The sequence below is a fragment of the Lycorma delicatula genome, chromosome 1 (genome assembly GCF_047948215.1).
Source record: "Lycorma delicatula isolate Av1 chromosome 1, ASM4794821v1, whole genome shotgun sequence".
NCBI lineage: Eukaryota > Metazoa > Arthropoda > Insecta > Hemiptera > Fulgoridae > Lycorma > Lycorma delicatula.
In genome coordinates this window covers 33,539,946-33,556,559 of record NC_134455.1, presented here as the reverse complement: position 1 = coordinate 33,556,559, position 16,614 = coordinate 33,539,946, and the positions used below count along the sequence as shown (strand labels likewise).

General features: G+C 29.9%; 1 long non-coding RNA gene across 1 annotated transcript; it reads left to right on the top strand.

The window, feature by feature from the left end:
• The first annotated feature begins 702 nt into the window (after positions 1 to 702).
• LOC142318076 (uncharacterized) lies at positions 703 to 16,143 on the top strand. Its single transcript, XR_012754817.1, has 3 exons — positions 703 to 1,137; positions 1,660 to 1,857; positions 15,432 to 16,143. It is a non-coding gene; the product is annotated as an uncharacterized LOC142318076 (long non-coding RNA).
• The last annotated feature ends 471 nt before the right edge of the window (positions 16,144 to 16,614 follow it).

Here is a 16,614-nt window from a genome sequence, read left to right as displayed (position 1 = left end):
CTTCTTTCGATCTTGAAGGGAAAGGAAATAGGGAACTTACAATTGTGGTAAAACATCGCGGTTTGGGAGCGGCGATCGCCTTTTGTCGAAGAAGTAAGAGCAGATTACTCAAACAACAAAAATTAATCTTCCAGATATACGTGTGTCCAGGAAGGGTTTGGAGGGACCGCGTGGCCGCAGTGAAGAAACCAGTGTTATGTTGGCTGTCGTGGGTGTGATATCTGGAACATAAGAAACAGAACACAGCCACAAAAAAAAAGTAAAGTTTATTATGATTTTATTTTTGTTTTTGTGATGATTGGTATAGTGAAAAGGAAAGGGATTTGTCCTCCTTTTGGTGGGCGCCATACATATTATATATTTCCGAAATTAATATATATAATTTTCAGATATTTTATATATATATATATATATATATATATATAGAATGGGGGGCACATCTCTCACGCGAAGAAAAGAAAAAAAAACGGGCATTTCCGACGCCAAACGGCTTTGTTCGACTCCAATGTAAAGCAAGTTCCACTTCGTAATAATAGATAGCATCACTAAATTGACAGTGTGTCAGCATTTTACTATAGCAAAATTTTCCCGTTTTTATTTTACGTCTTGTTCATATTTTTTAGTTATATATTTGTAAGTTGTTAAAAAAAATGTTAACTACTTGAAAAAATATTGAAAACGTTAAAGGTAGTTTACATTTTTTCTTGAGACAAAAATCCGGCCGGACTCTCAAGTCCCGTCAGGAGTCAAGGGTCCTTTTTTACCCATGATTGTGCGCGTAAATATAACCTAAATACTGATTCATTAAAAGTAAGCACACTGCTGGTGAAAAGCTGTTACGTCGTAAATTGTTTGGTTGTGTAAGTGTTTAAAATTTAAAAAAAATATTTTTAGAAACGTTTTTTGCTAAATTCGTTGTTTTCTCTTGTTCGAGGTAGTATATTTTTTAAATGTCTAAATTTGTTGATGTCGAACTTATTGAATTCTATTTGAAGACTTGCCGGAGATATAAGCCCCTTCAGAAATAGATTCTGAAAATGAAAGTGAGGATGAAATCTGCCCAATTGGAAATTCGTATTGATGAAGATAACGCTCAATCCATTCCTGGTCCAAGTACAACTGAAAATTTGGAATCCGGTAAGTCAGAATTTCAAGTTATTTATCTGTTTGTTGTTTTATTTATTTTTAGTTTTCTTACTTTTACCTACTGTATTTTAATAGGATTTCAATAATTGGTTATTTGTTTTACTAATGTTTTGTTTCGCAAGAATATCTGTTTTTTTTTTTTGTTGGTACATATGAAAACTGAAATCAAATTTTTGCAAACCATGGCTCCCTATAATTTTTAGTGTTTCTGTACCAACAAAATTGTATGAGTTTATGAATGGCTAAGGAAACTTGAAGGGAGTCTGTATTTTTTTATAAATTAGTCTATTTTTTTATATAGGAGATTTTCCTTTGAAATCCGGACTGTTTCATCAGTAAATATATTTATGTCTTTGTACACATTTCATGTCATACGGCTGGCTCCCAGCTTTAGATTGTGTTTGTGTCAGGAATTGTCTTTAAAAATTTGTCTTAGGCCTAAGTTGACTTCTTATCTTTTAGTAAAAACTGAAAACTAACAAATTCTAATATTTTTTTTTTTTTTTTTTACAGACATTCTGAACAGGAAATAGTTCATCTTCCACCAAATATTTTAATTACTGCAGATGATACAACTGTGACCATGGATAAAAAGCAAGGCAAAAGATCCAAGAAAAGTAAAAACCAACAACCCGATTGCAAATGGAAGGAAGTAGCCACAGAGGAGAATAAATCCTCTGTTGTGGAGAATAAATCCTCCACAAGCTGAAGGTAAGAGACTGACTTGGTTTGGAAAGTATTAAGTATTAAATATTCTCCTATGTTTGAATTAATTTTCTTATTGTTATTTCTTCTTTTATTGCTTTTAAAATAACTCATTTTATACTTCTTTCTTTAAATGATCAATTTTTGTAAATATCATATTATTTATTCATCTTATAGTTACAAACCTTAGCAAATGAATTGGCATCCTACAAGTGTTTTTTGTTTGCTTGTCTTGTTCGAGTATTGTCTGCATTCTGGTGTTTCCGAAGTCATATTTTTAGATACCGCTTTCTGTCTGCTAAGTGTGAAGAAACAGTTCACTGACTCAGGGCTTGCTCATTATTGTAGGATATGTCTAAGCAATAGCTGTCTTTTGTCACCTACTATTAAAGGAAGTATCTTTCGTTAAGATGTATGATAACAGTGAATATTTAATGTTTAAATAACACCAGAATGACATTCTGGCGCCAGTGCATCCCTGGCAATTAGTAGACAGTCTGTACAATCTTGGAATTGTGATTTCAAAGTTAGAAGACTAATGACAAAAATATTATGTTAAGAAAAACAGAATTAATAAAATATCTTTTCAAAATAGGAAAAATTTAACAAATACAGCAGTACGGAAGTTTGCAGGTGTAAAAAAGATAGTATTTAATAAAACGAAACAGTTATAATGTACTAAGATTGAACCCTCTAGTAGATTTTTATGTTTGAGTGTACTTCTTTATGTTATTTATCTTCTTTCATTTTGGTACTGGTGTACCAAAATGAAAGAAGATAAATCTGATGGTACTTCCATAACTTTTAATTTATTTAAGTATGGAGGATATTGAAGATGATTACATGGATAGATAAAAAAAATGAAAAAGTAATAATGAGAGTAAAACAAAATAGAAAATCTTAGAGTAATTCAAAAGAGTAAAATTTATTGGGTGCAATGTAACATAAGGGTAGAAAATCTGATTAAAAAAATGCCAGAAGAAAAAAAAGAGAATTCAGAAAAAAGAGATCCCAGAAAGAGTAATTTTATAAACATATAAAAATAAGTAGGAGCTTTGAGAATTCAAAAGTTTAACTGGGAACAAAGAAGACTAGAAAAGGATATAATGCAATGGACATACCTATAACCAGATAACCGCATCTAAGTGTAAACAATAATAAGAAATAATATTATAATCAATAACAAAAAAAATTACATCTTTTAAAATTTTTTTTTCAAAATATATTTAAATTTTCCTATTTCTAATTTGTGAATGTGTGTGTGTGCGCGCGCGCGCGCGCGCGCGTGTGTGTGTGTATTCTTTTAACTATGTAACAATTTATGTAGTTTTTTTGTAACAAAGATGATGAATTTTGTAATCATTTATGTAAGTTTTCTTTGTAACTATTTCAAGATGAAATAGTTAGTTCAGTGTGAAATACAGTTTTGCAAACTTTTGAAATATTTGTTAAATAAATTAATTTTCTTTGCAACCATGAAAGTAGTACACTGTAGTTTTTCTTCTTCAATTTTTTGTAATCATTTATGTAAGTTTTCTTTGTAACTTTAGTTTTTTTTTTTTTTGTCAACTATAAAACAATTTCTTCTTTTAACTGTAGTTTTTTCTTTTTTAATTTTTTGTTACCATATATGTAAATAAATTTTCTTTGTAATCATTTCAGTATGATAATACTAGGCAGTAACACAGTTCTCTTCTTTTGTACAGATGTTGATAGTTTCACATTCCATAGTGATATACTGAAGTGATAGAATCAGTAAGTAAAAGGGAAATATCATCTCCTACTCTTATCCCAGTGTATATTATATCATCTCCTACCCTTATCCCAGTGTACATATATCTATATCAATATTTATCGATAATATATAAATATTATATTTGTTCCAGAATTTTAATTGTAATAGCTCTTGGTATTTGACTGATCTGAAAGACTGAGTCTGTCTTCAGTTTTGTTAGGTATCTCTGCAGCCAAACATTTTTGAAGAAATTCTATTGTGCTATGTTGGTTTTATATTTGTCGGGTATAATCCTAGAATATGATATCAGATGTGAGACCTAAAATAAAAAAAATGATTTCATTTCTCTTCTCTTAGGTTTATATACAGAACTAGGTTTGTATTTATTTTATCTATATTTTATACAGTTAAATTATTAAAGAAAATTAAAAAAACTATTTATACTTTTTTGACGTGATATAATTTACTCGTTCCTAGAATATGAATAATATTCCTAGAAAATTTGGCCCGTATTTAATTATTATTTTTAGAAAAAGATTAACAGAATTACCTATTTACTAGTCGCAGTATTAAGTGCACATTATACATTGTATTAAATTCAATCATAGCAATCTAAGAAAATTTTTTGTTAGGCTAAGTTCTGTTTGTTGATTACTTCTAATAGTTATGACAGCCATCCCTCTGGTCTACAGTAACTATCTTCAGTTAATCTTCAGTTTATACTAATATATTTAAATGATGTATTAATCGCAAATATTTTCCTGTTATTTAAGAAAACTTCATCTAAAAGATTACAGTATATTCTAAATTTTTATTATTATTATGAGGGGTGACTGAAGTCACATACAGGGAACGTATCAGAGAATAAAACGTCGCATAAAGCGACAGGATCTGCTGTGTTGTAGTTTCAGTCATCTACCGCTAACATTGCAAAACTCACAACTGACAGTATGCCTGCTTTTAAATCATGCTTATGAAATGTTTATGAAGATGAAACTGTTGATTGAAAAACAGTAAGTAGATGGGAAATAAAATTTCAGATATCGGAAGCTGTTAAAGCAAATACTGAAGATAAATCTCACAATAGTTGACTAGTTTCTGGAACTGTTGAGAAGCACCAAAGGTGGTGGATTAATCGATTCAAAATTACTATAATAATAACGCATCCCCACGTATAGATAGGCATATAAAAAGAACAAGAAGGACATTATTCCTCAACTAGGCAACCTTATCATAGTGGATGTCATGCAAACTTACAGGAAAGAACAAACTTGCAGAAAAAACATTGTGAAAGTATACTCCTCTAAAGAAGCAAATATTGTTTAATGTATCTTTTGTTTTTTTTTTTAATATTGATTTTAATCTGATTTAGTATTGCATAATGTAATTTTTTTTTTTTTTTTTTTAACCGAGTCCACAGTTAAGCATTACTTCAGAGGATGAGATGAATGATTTGTAGCGTGTGTGAAAATGCCATGCTTGACCGGGATTCGAACCCGGGACCTCTGGGTGAAAGCATAATGTAATATTACGAAATATTTCCTTTCATTCGCGAGTTATGACTGACTGTGCTTACATTTTAATCATTTTTTTTTTTTTAATTATTTTGATTTTTACCTTGCAGTAATACCTAATAATCAGTTACAATAAAAATTATACAATATGTATAATTTGAAGGTAAATATTAAATATCCAGCACCTGCTGAAACGTATTGATCTTACTTATCTTTTATTCTAACAGGGTAGTTTTAACATCCAAAGCATATTGTTGCCGTTAACATGACTAATAAATTTTATTTATACATTAATTTCGTAAAGTGATTTGAAATATGTATACCGTAGAAATAGAATATTTTCTTTTGTTACAAGAACCTTATATATGCAGTTTTGTTGTGTAATCATCTTTTTGCTGTTCTTTTGCCTCTTTGAAAAGGGTGTCCCCATTTCTTTCATTCCTACATTTCCCTTATTCTTCTTAAAATTCCATATCTATGTTAATTCATTAACTTTATTTTTATCTTACAATGTATTTTTTCAAATGTTATTTTCTTTGGCGAGATTAAATTATTTATTTTTTTACTATAACTTTCTTTTTCCACTTAACCACAATGAGTGATCGTTCAATAATACATCAATCCCATTTGTAAGTATTATGTTAGCTATAAGTTATTCAATATAAATATTTTATGAATTTAAAAAGAAAATAATAAATAAAATTCAAATTTCAAAAAAAATTCAGTTCAATTTTGCTTTTAAAAGTATGTATTAATACTATATAATTCAATTAAAAAAAAACCAGTAATACTAAAATGTAAACAATAACTTTTGTTTTTACAAAAATATTACAAACTACTTGGTTGACATAGTACAGAAAAAGTGTTAAGAAAATGTATGGAAAAAACAAGTTTTTTTAATAGAATTGGATATTATTACTGTTCAGTTGGTGGTTAGCCTGTGATAATCTCTACACCAAATTCTGAAACCATGCCACTTAATGAAATGTTTGGTGAAGGGGTTTACTAGTCTTAAAAAAATATTCCTCTTAATTTAATATATCATTAAGAGCAAATTGTAGAAGGGGTAGTTTTTCATTCTTATTTAGATCTTGAACTGTAGATCTATTTGTACATCTTAAAATTAAACTTTTTGAATTAGTTACATTAAAACCATTTAAAAATGTAACTTTGAACATTATTTTTGTTAGATTTACCAAGATTCCTAAAATTTGCCCTTTTTTTAATAATAAAAATGATTGTTTTAAAACTAAAAAAATAATTTAATGTTTTTTTTCTTATATTTTAATTATAATTTGAAATAGTAAGCCTTGTTAATTTATTTATATTATTTCTTTTTATTTAATTTGATTCATAGTATTGTATGTAGTACAAAAACAGTCAACGTATGATTACACAAATAGACAAAAAATTTTTTTTTAACATTTCTCTAAATGTGATGCCATTTCTTGAATTGCTTTTTTGCATACATTACAGATCTGTAAATACAATTTTTCTATCACCCTTAGTTTTAAATAAATTTCACTTCAAAAAAAATTAAGAGAAAGTATAGTAAAAATCTGTAAAATTTATAATTTTGCGCAGCCATACTTGTGTTAGAATGATTTTGCTGATTCTCTTCTTTTATAAATAACCTCAGGCACATCCCAAATTTATGTCCAACAGTAATCGGCTAGCATATTAGTATTCCATTTCCCTTTATAGTGTGGCTTTCCATCACCGAAATGTCTCAGTGGAAATGTTCACTGTGTTCCTTACTTCAGAGGTTGTTTGACTAAATATGGATGTTTCTAGCATGAAATGTTCATAATTCAGTCAAGAATGATATTTAATAAAACAATGAGTGTACTGTAAATATATTAGAATACGAATTTATACATGTATAAAAGACTTGAATGAATGATAATAAAAGTTACATAAAATAAAACAAATAAGATATAAGATTGTTAATGATGCCGCTAAACGGGCGAGTTGCTTACATCGCTGATATTGGGCGAGAACTGCACTGTCCAGCTAGTCTGTGTGTATACCCCCACTACTTGAGTGATATATATGCGCAAACAGAGGTTGTCCAAGAAAAAATCCAGATGGGATCAAAGACATATTACAATCCCATTGCTCTGTTTGAAGTAAGAAATTGATTAACAATATTGTGGTAATTGTCAAATTTTTGTTTGCCGAGAAAATGTTTGCAAACGTCTAAATAAAGGCCAAGCTGCACTTTCTACATTATTTAACATTGAGTTAAATACATCATCTTTGACCAGCTCTCTTATTTGAGGACCAACAAATATTCCTTCTTTAATTTTTCCTTCACTTACATTCGTAAATTTCTGTCTGATGTACAAAAATCCGGGACTACCCTTCTTCATTGCTTTTACAAAATTTTTCATTAGCCCTAGCTTGATATGAAGAGGGGGTAAAAATATTTTTTTGGGTTCAACTAAAGGCTCATGAATAATATTTTTCCCATTTGGAATTAAGTTGTCTTGTTTCTTCCACTCTTTGGTAACAATGTTTATCCCTAGCTCGGCTGTCACATTCGCAAAGAAAACACATGTACTTAGTATAACCTAAGTACATGCCTAACAAAGTAGCTATAATTTTCAAATCACGACATATGTTCCAGCTTTGTTTTTTATAATTTTTTTTCAAGAACGTCTTTCATTACATCGTATGCTCTTTCAAATTAATACCATAAGCGATTGGTATTGAAGCATCATTTGTTACCGTTGTGTAGTAGAATAACTTTTGAACTATACATGGACGAAGCTATGAAAAGGTGCCAGTCCTCAGGTTCCTAAGTGCAACGTAAGCACATCAATATTTGTGCAATAAACCAAGTTATTTTCCTTAATAAAGTAATGAGAAAGTTCTGTTTGTAGGCTTCAAAAGCCAGAAACTTTTGTATTTTTTTTAGGTAAATTTTAACAGTTCAGCTTGATTTTTGATAAATTTAAATCCCTAACCAATTCATTTAATTCATCTTGTGATATAAGATGTTAATTCATCTTGTGATATAAGATGTGGCTTATTGGAAGATAATTCAAAATCAAAATCAGTGTTGTCTTCTTCAGTACTGCCTGATTCTTCATCGCTGCTTTTAAAACTACATGCACGAGTGGCTCAGGAACTGGAATAATTTCACTGTGAGGTACAGGCCTAATTGCAGAATACAATGAAGGATATTTTACAGTACATTTAGATATTTTAGAAATTTCAGACATGCTTGTTAAATGAAAGTAACAGTCGGTTACATGATCCGTTGGTTCACGTCAAACGATAGGTACACCAAATGGTAAAGCCTTCCGTGTACCTTTCAGCCATCCTCTTATACGGAACATACATACTATATGAGGAGCCCATGTCTTATCCTGACCACCAATTTTACACTGAAAGTACAAACGATATGCTATTTTAATTAAAGGTATAATGTTTTTTCTATTTGTTTTTATGGTAAACTCACCACATACATAGCAAAAGGCATCCACCTCATTTACACAATTATGACACTCAAGGCATTATGACACTGCACTGTCAAACGTAAGACAGCAATAAGACTGAACAAAATTAATTCATTCCTAAATCCAGTGGTTACAAACATAGCTGTGTTTTCAGCCACATGTTTTGTGACCCGCACAGACATGATTAATTTTGTCTATGATGGCTCATTCTTCACTAATAGTTAGTCATAATACGTGACTATGATATGATTTAATTCTTTGTCTAGTATTGTTTTTTATAGCTTACAGGTTTTTAAAAAAGTTAAACAGTAAACAATGAGCTAACAAAATACAATATAGGAGCTTAAAATGCTAACTATACGTTGAAAAATGAAAAAAATCCTTTAATTAAAATTTAAAAATTTTTCAAAAATGGTGGGTGGTAGAAAGGTTCTGAGTTCAAATTTGTTTTCAGCATCAAAAAACAGTTTAAAATCATGTATTGCATTTTAGGAAACAAAAATTATGTTTATCAGTGTTATCATTTTCAAATTGTTTTTTTTAACTCAGGACGTCGAGAAATACAGTTAAAGAGGGAATAGATTCTGTTAGTTTGTATATGGTTGTCATCTATTTTAATTATTAACTTGGATCTTACTGCATGGAGATGTTGATGTTGAATTAATGAAAATTTTACTAGTATGAGTTTTGAACTCATAAAAAGAAAATATTTTTATCTCAAAATGGCTTATTTTAGAAACTACAAGGAGACGAAGGAGAAAGTTTGGGGCAGAAGTGGATGGAGACAGCAGTTTTATTGAAAACTAGGTATGTTGTAGCACTGTGTCTAAAGTTGTGGATGTGAAAATTTGATGAGAATTGATTGAGGTCTTCTTGAGTTGCTCTAAATATAAAATTAAAAAGTTTTTGCAGGGCAAGTTAGAAACGTGGTTCTGCAGTATCTATTGTTAGCAATACTGTTTGGCATATTTAGGTAGCTTTATGAACATTGAGGATCATAATGACTGTATGTGTTTGAGTGGGCATAAGGAAACAAAATAAAATAAGGAAAAGTCGTTCTTGCACAGAATTTTTCACAAGAATTGTTTTCTATTCTTCCAATGATATTAAATTAAAAACAGTAAATGCTACAATTTAGTTAAAAATATAAGCAAAAGAAATAAAGATAAAGAATAAAAACTTAATACTAAAAAAGTAAAATAAACTTGTATAACAGAACAAACTTGTATAACAAAACAAACTTATATAACAATGCAATCAAAAATTTCTTTACCAGCAACTGCTCGGGCTGTAAGTCATCTTTTCTGCAAGTTTCTTATAAAACCACTAGGTGGTGCCGACTAATTTGTGTCATGATAAACACATCAACCATTTCATTGTATTGCAAAACATTTGAGTGATGTATCAAGTTGATCATCAATTTGATAAGCAATGTGTGTATTATTCTAAGATGTGTGGTACTACTTTAAGGCTGGTTGTAAAATGCTCTTGATTTCTCCATCTACTTTATGTTGATGAATTTTCCATGTTTGGTAACTGTATGATGCATGGTGCTGTGGCCAAGAAACTGAGAAGTATTTCAGAGAGATTTAACCAGATTTTTACTATATCTGGTTCTGAAAATGTATCCACCGTTGATGCACAATCCCATTAAAGAAATTGATTATTCTGCTTTGGCCCTGGTCTAGTAAGGAATCAATACTGGCCATCATTTTCTTGCCTAATTCGTGAGATATTCTTTTTCTCTATCAGTCCATACTAATTTTGTTTTCTTCCTGTGTTTCTTTATAATGGACTAACAACAGTGACAGCATGATCTGTTGTAGACTGATCTGCAAAAGAAAATTGTTAAAAGAATGTAAATGACAAAATTCTGTGTGTCATTGTACTACTGTTTTCTATGTCATCATAAACATCCCAAAAACAGGTACAGTACAAAATTAACTAAAGAAAAATTTTAGCTTATGATTTAGGCTGTTTTTAATTTAGTTAAAGAAAAACCATGTGTACACTATAATTAAGATAATTGTTAATTTATAAGTAAGATATAAATTAACAATATAATTAATACAGTAGCTGTGTTTTTTTTCATAATCAATAAACAAAAGAATTAAATATAGGATTAGTCTAATAGTGAGAAATGTCCCAAGAAAGAAGGCCTTATTTTCATTATTTGTCAGCTTAGCAGCCCAGTTAGTGTAATATTACATTGTAATAATATTTTATTGAACATAAACATTTCCTAAAACATTTTTATTGAAATTATTACTTATATATATTTAGTTTATTAGAATTATTAATATTAATTAATTAAATGATTAATACTTTACAGTAAATAAAATCCGGGAAAAATCAGCACCTCAGGTGCACATTCCCAGAACACTGAGACAAGTTAACTTAGCACATTTAAGGTAAACATTTATCATGAAAATAATTTTTACTGCATACCTGTGTCATCAGGAATACTTGATGTAGTTGGTTTATAAGCTGACAGGTTTCATTTAAAACTGTAGTTTCCTTGTAATGTAAATTTTTATATTGTTTAGTTGCACCAAAATTGGTTTTCTTAAAGTCATTTATTTTCTTACGGTATCTCATTCAATTCTCTAATGTTTACTTGCTTCTTTATAAACAGTTCTCCTGGAAAAATATCTAATGAATAGGTTCTGTATATTTTCTGTATTTTATCTTTAAATTAGCTGCTTTTAATTTTAAACTGTCAATATTATGTCAGTGAATTTAATTTTTTTCAGATACCTAGCAAATGGAAGTATTTTTTCAGAACTCCAGTTTAAAGAGTTTAAAGTTTTTCAGATCTCCAAATGTTATACAAAGCATTTGTAAAGATATTTGGTTATTACTAGATTAAGTAAATATGCCGATCCCAGAAGTCAGTGATTGGATGAATGTAGCACGTGATTTTGAAAGGATCGCTAAATTTCCCTAATTGTATAGGAGCTGTTGATGGCAAGCACATCGGAATTACCAAGCCACTGGATAATGGTTCAATGGATTTTAATAATAAAGGTTATTTGTTACTGTTGTTTCATTTTAATGGCAGTATCAGTTGAAAATTATAATTTAATTTATTGAAGTGATTGCTTACAGGAAGGATTGTGAATCAAATTTATTTAAGGACACTTCATAATGGAACAACCTGCAACAAAACACACTGAATATACCTCCTCCTTCAGCTCTACCAAGTAAAAAAGAGAATGTGCTGAACGTTTTTGTGGCCGATGAAGTTTTCACATTACATTGACATTTACTTTAACCCTATATTAGTTGACAATTAGACAATCAAAAAGAATTTTCAATTACCTCTTAAGCAGAGCAAGACACTTCGTAGAATGTTTATTTGGAATAATGAGAAATAAATGAAGGATATTTCACCAGCCATTAAATATCTCTAGATTTTTCGACTTGTAATGTGAAGACGTGTTGTGTGTACTTCAAAATTTCATATATAATTAAACTAGATAGAAATTACGCCAATACCACCGTATATTTGGATTCAAACTCCCACTCCCACCATCATATGCAGTACAAGTTGGTATGAATGTGAACAAATTAAAGAAAACAAAAAAAGTGTTAATTGAAAAACAGAATTTTTCAATGCACCTAATAAACTATTTCATTTTATATTGATTATTTATTTTTGGATTGGTTTATTTATAATTTAATGTTTCTTTTTATTAACGTGTAATACATATTATCAATTAACAATATTATATTAATATTGATCAAACAATATTAAAATTAATATAACTTTGTGATTACTTTTTCTTTGTTATTCCATTGTAGCCTTGAAGAGTTAAGATTTTGAATATTTAGAATGTTTATCTTGTGGTGGATTCTTGGGCTGATCCTGTTTTTATATTCTCTTTTTTTCACAACATGCACATTTCAGTTGCATCATTCACTCTCAGTAGTTGAAGTGAGACATAAATACCTTTTGAATTTGTCTTTCTGAAGTATGTACAGATTCAGTAACAAATGGATTTCAATGTAGTTTTATTTACCATAAATTACTGTTATTTAAATGTTAATATATATCTCCCTATAGGATATTAAACATTTTTTTAATTTTCGTTTTTACATTATTATATTTTAATTATGTCATATATAATTTTACAGCTGAATATTTTATTTCGTAATTTTATAGTTGGTTAATAAAATGTTTCGTTTCTTTTTCAGATTGTGTAAATATTTATAAACATGTTTATCTGTGAACTGTTTTTGATTATGATTGTGTAAACATATTTTATAATCAGGTTTCTTATTAAACTCATATAAAATCCTGCATGTTTGGGAATGCTGGGATAACCTACATAGTTATTAGAAAAAAGTAACAATCAGAAGTTGTTTCAGGTAATTTATGTCACCATCAAGTATCAAGTATTTTCTGGTTGGATTCTTGTCCCATATTGTGCTACACGGTGTGAATTGAGCGAAGGAGGATTCCACGTGGTGCCTTGCAGTTCCCCTGTGCTTTTTATTACACAGTTTCAAGTTTACACAACTCAAAGTTTGAGTTTGAGCAATCACTGTTAGGATGAACAAAATGATATCAATGATTCATAGTGGTGAAACAGTTTCAATTCCAGTGCATCACACATTAGGAATCCGAGTACATCAATCAACCCTCATTCTGTACAATTTGACAGACAATCCTACATTAACCTTGTTTTTAATAGAATTTCAATTGATCTGTGGTAACTTTCACAATAAAACACTTGCTGTTTTCCCGATAAATGCTACTGAAAGCCCATCTGGATAGATGAGACCACCACGGTTTTTGCACCTCAAGAGCAGCATCACATTGATTTCAGTGATCATACTGTTTCTCCCAACTCTATCGTTCTTGTGCTGTTCAATATAGTTAATATATACACTTCTCTAATGAAGTTATACCAGTCAATTACTGTATTAGGATCTATACCTGATTCAGCAACAACATTTTATAGTGCCCAATTATATTAAAACGTTCGATGGTAATTAACTGAGGTTCGAATATTTTAGTAATGTACCGACACACATATTGACTTTCAACAGGCAAGTACAATGCCAAACAATAATCATTTTCCAAAAGACCTATGATGTGTTATGGTGACATGCCCTGTTTCACGGTAGATTGCCACGCTCTTTCAGAATTAGTGCGATATTCAGTGGACTATGTAAAAAAAATTGATTAATGCTTGTCATGATGATTTCCAAAGTTAGGCTATACCTTAGCCAGCCTCTATGCTGTGACTAGTAGCATCTCAGGCTTTCATCTGGAGATCCCATGTTCGAATCCCAGTCAGGCATGGCATTTTTCACACATACTATAAATCATTCATCTCATCCTCTGAAGCAATATCTATGTGCAAATTCTTCTTTGTTATTAGAATTTACATGAGAAACATTATTCGGTCAAATAGTGTTTTTCTTATAATTGGTTAAGAAAAGTTAAGTTCAAACAAAGTGTTTTGTCCATAACTAAGTTTCATTCATAGAGTGATTTTCCAACTAACAAATGGCGTGTCTTCATTTTCAATCAGCTGACTGCACATTTCATCACAAAGGAAACTGTTGCTACATATTTTCCTTTAAATTGTCTGTGTTGAACTAACATTATATTGTTTTATCTTTTAAAAGTGTATTTATTGAAATACATTTGAAAGTAATTGATATGAGTGACTCAAATGGAAGTTTACTTGGCGATTGCATTGTTGAAAACAGAAAAATTAGGTTACAGGTGGATTACAAAAAAGCTTTATAAGTAGCCAAGTATTCTGCACCAAAAAGAGTCTTTAATTCTTGCAAACATGAAAGTAATAGGTTTGCTTGCATTAAATTTAGGCCAAGAGATCTAAAAGTATTTCTCTAACTTCTTCAAAAAACCAAATAAAATAAGATAGAATTATTGGTACATTGGCCCCCACTTGTCTGGTTAAACTGCATAGGCCTAGGCCAATCGCTAAGAAAAAGCTAGTGGAGAACATGCAACTTATTTTTTACTTACTTTGTAATTAGGTAAAGTTCCAGTCTGCAAGAAATTTTTTCTCAGATGTTGGTCGTACTAGGCTAAAAAGTATTGTTAGAAAAGTTAACTCTGTGAACCCAATTGAAGAGAAAAAAGGGGGCAATAGGAAAAGCTACCCTAGTTTCACAAAAAAGGAAGAAGTGAGGAAGTTTATCAGAGATGGCTAAGAGGGACAGAGTCGCACTGTAGTAGGAAAAAATCAAAACGAATCAATTTATGTTGTGATTTGTCTATTAAGAAACTGTGTGGTATGTATAATGATCAGACATCTGAATAAATGAAAGTAAGTGGGCCAATGTTTAGAAGAATTTTTAACCAAGAATTCTGACTTCTGATGCATGTAGTACATGTTTGCTTACATAAAAAATTAAAAATGCACAATCTGGGTGTACATTAAAAATGACACGCATGGTAGAGAAAGAGAATCCACACTCAGAAATCCCAAACTTTTTATGATGATTTGAAAGCAGATGTAGAAGATTCTTACTCCCTGTGTGATGATTTATAGCAGTTGCTGTTGTTACAAAAGACTCCGATACAAGAAGCTTTCTACACAAGGCAGTTAAATTTATATAATTTATGTGTGCACAAGTGATTTCAAGATGAAATGTCCATATTTTTATTTTTGTTCATAAGACCAAGCTGGCAAAGGCAAACCAAGAAATCTTGTCTGCTTTGCTAAACCACCTGTCATTTCTTGATCTTGAAGGGAAAAATGTTCGTCTCTACTGTGATGGTTTTACATCACAAAATAAAAACAACATAGTTTTAAGAAGCACTGTACATTTCTTAAAAACTGTTAAAATGTGTATTAAAGATAATTTTTTTGTACTTTCCAGTGTGTGGCCATAGCTTCCTCCCTGCTGACAGAGTTTTGGCAGTGCAGAAAAGATTTTACGAAAAAATCAATAATCTTGACCATGGAAGAGTATTTTCAATGCTACAGAAAAATTGGACAAGTAAAGTAACTCGGTAAGGATTGGAATCTTTACAAAACTAAAAGATTAATTATATATTATGAAGTTAATAATTCTATCAGTAAGCTTAAAAGAATACAAAAAAATTAAAGAAGAAGGACATCTGATCGAAAGAACTGTCAACGATTGTTAAGTAACAAAGTCAGTTACAAATCATAAATTTGTTATTGTCAAAGGAATGAGAAACTATACACTTGAACATTAATTTTAATAAAATTTGTTTAGAAAATATTTCTATCAAACATGCTACCAGTAGTGAGAATAAAAATGATGTCAATAGTGTTCTTATAAAGATTTTTTTAATGAAAACTGGGATGGTACAAGGAAATAATTTGTGGTCATCAACAGCTGATGAAGAAGAGTGATGAAGAGTGTAACTGTCTAAAATATTTTTGACTAAATTTTTTGGCCTGTTATTCTATGACTTTCTTTTACCCTTCATTCTAATTTTTCCTTACCCTTCATTTTTTTTTCTAATAAGCTAATAATATTATGAATTGTTTCATAGGCCTGTGTGAAGTAATTTATGTTTGTCCATAATTGTTTGAATACTATTGCAAATGTACTACCTAATAAACAACTTGTTCAGACTAAGTTTTGTCCTAATGTGTTTCATTCAAAGCATGCTTTGTCTGTTTCATTCAAAACATGTTTTGCCCAATTTATTTTATTATTTTCTCAGATTCCTTTGACAGTAATATTTTAGTATGATGGTTAAATAAACTTAAAACAATGTCTTAAAGGAATGGTAGTATGACAAATTGATATTCTCCTTAAAAATATTTTTTGCGAATACTGTTGAGTACATAAATGGGACCAAACACTTTTTGAATATTACATCCTCAATTGTTTATACTCATTTTTGTTCTTTGCCTTATTTTTTATTAAGATTTTTATATTATTGTTATTTTTGGTTAATAATTAATTATTTAAGGTTCTCGGTTTTGTTTTCATTTTTAATTAAATTTCTTTCTATTTGGGATTCATGTATGATACTAAGGGTTCAAGTTGTGGCACCTAATTCTGGTTCTATAATTTTAGCTGG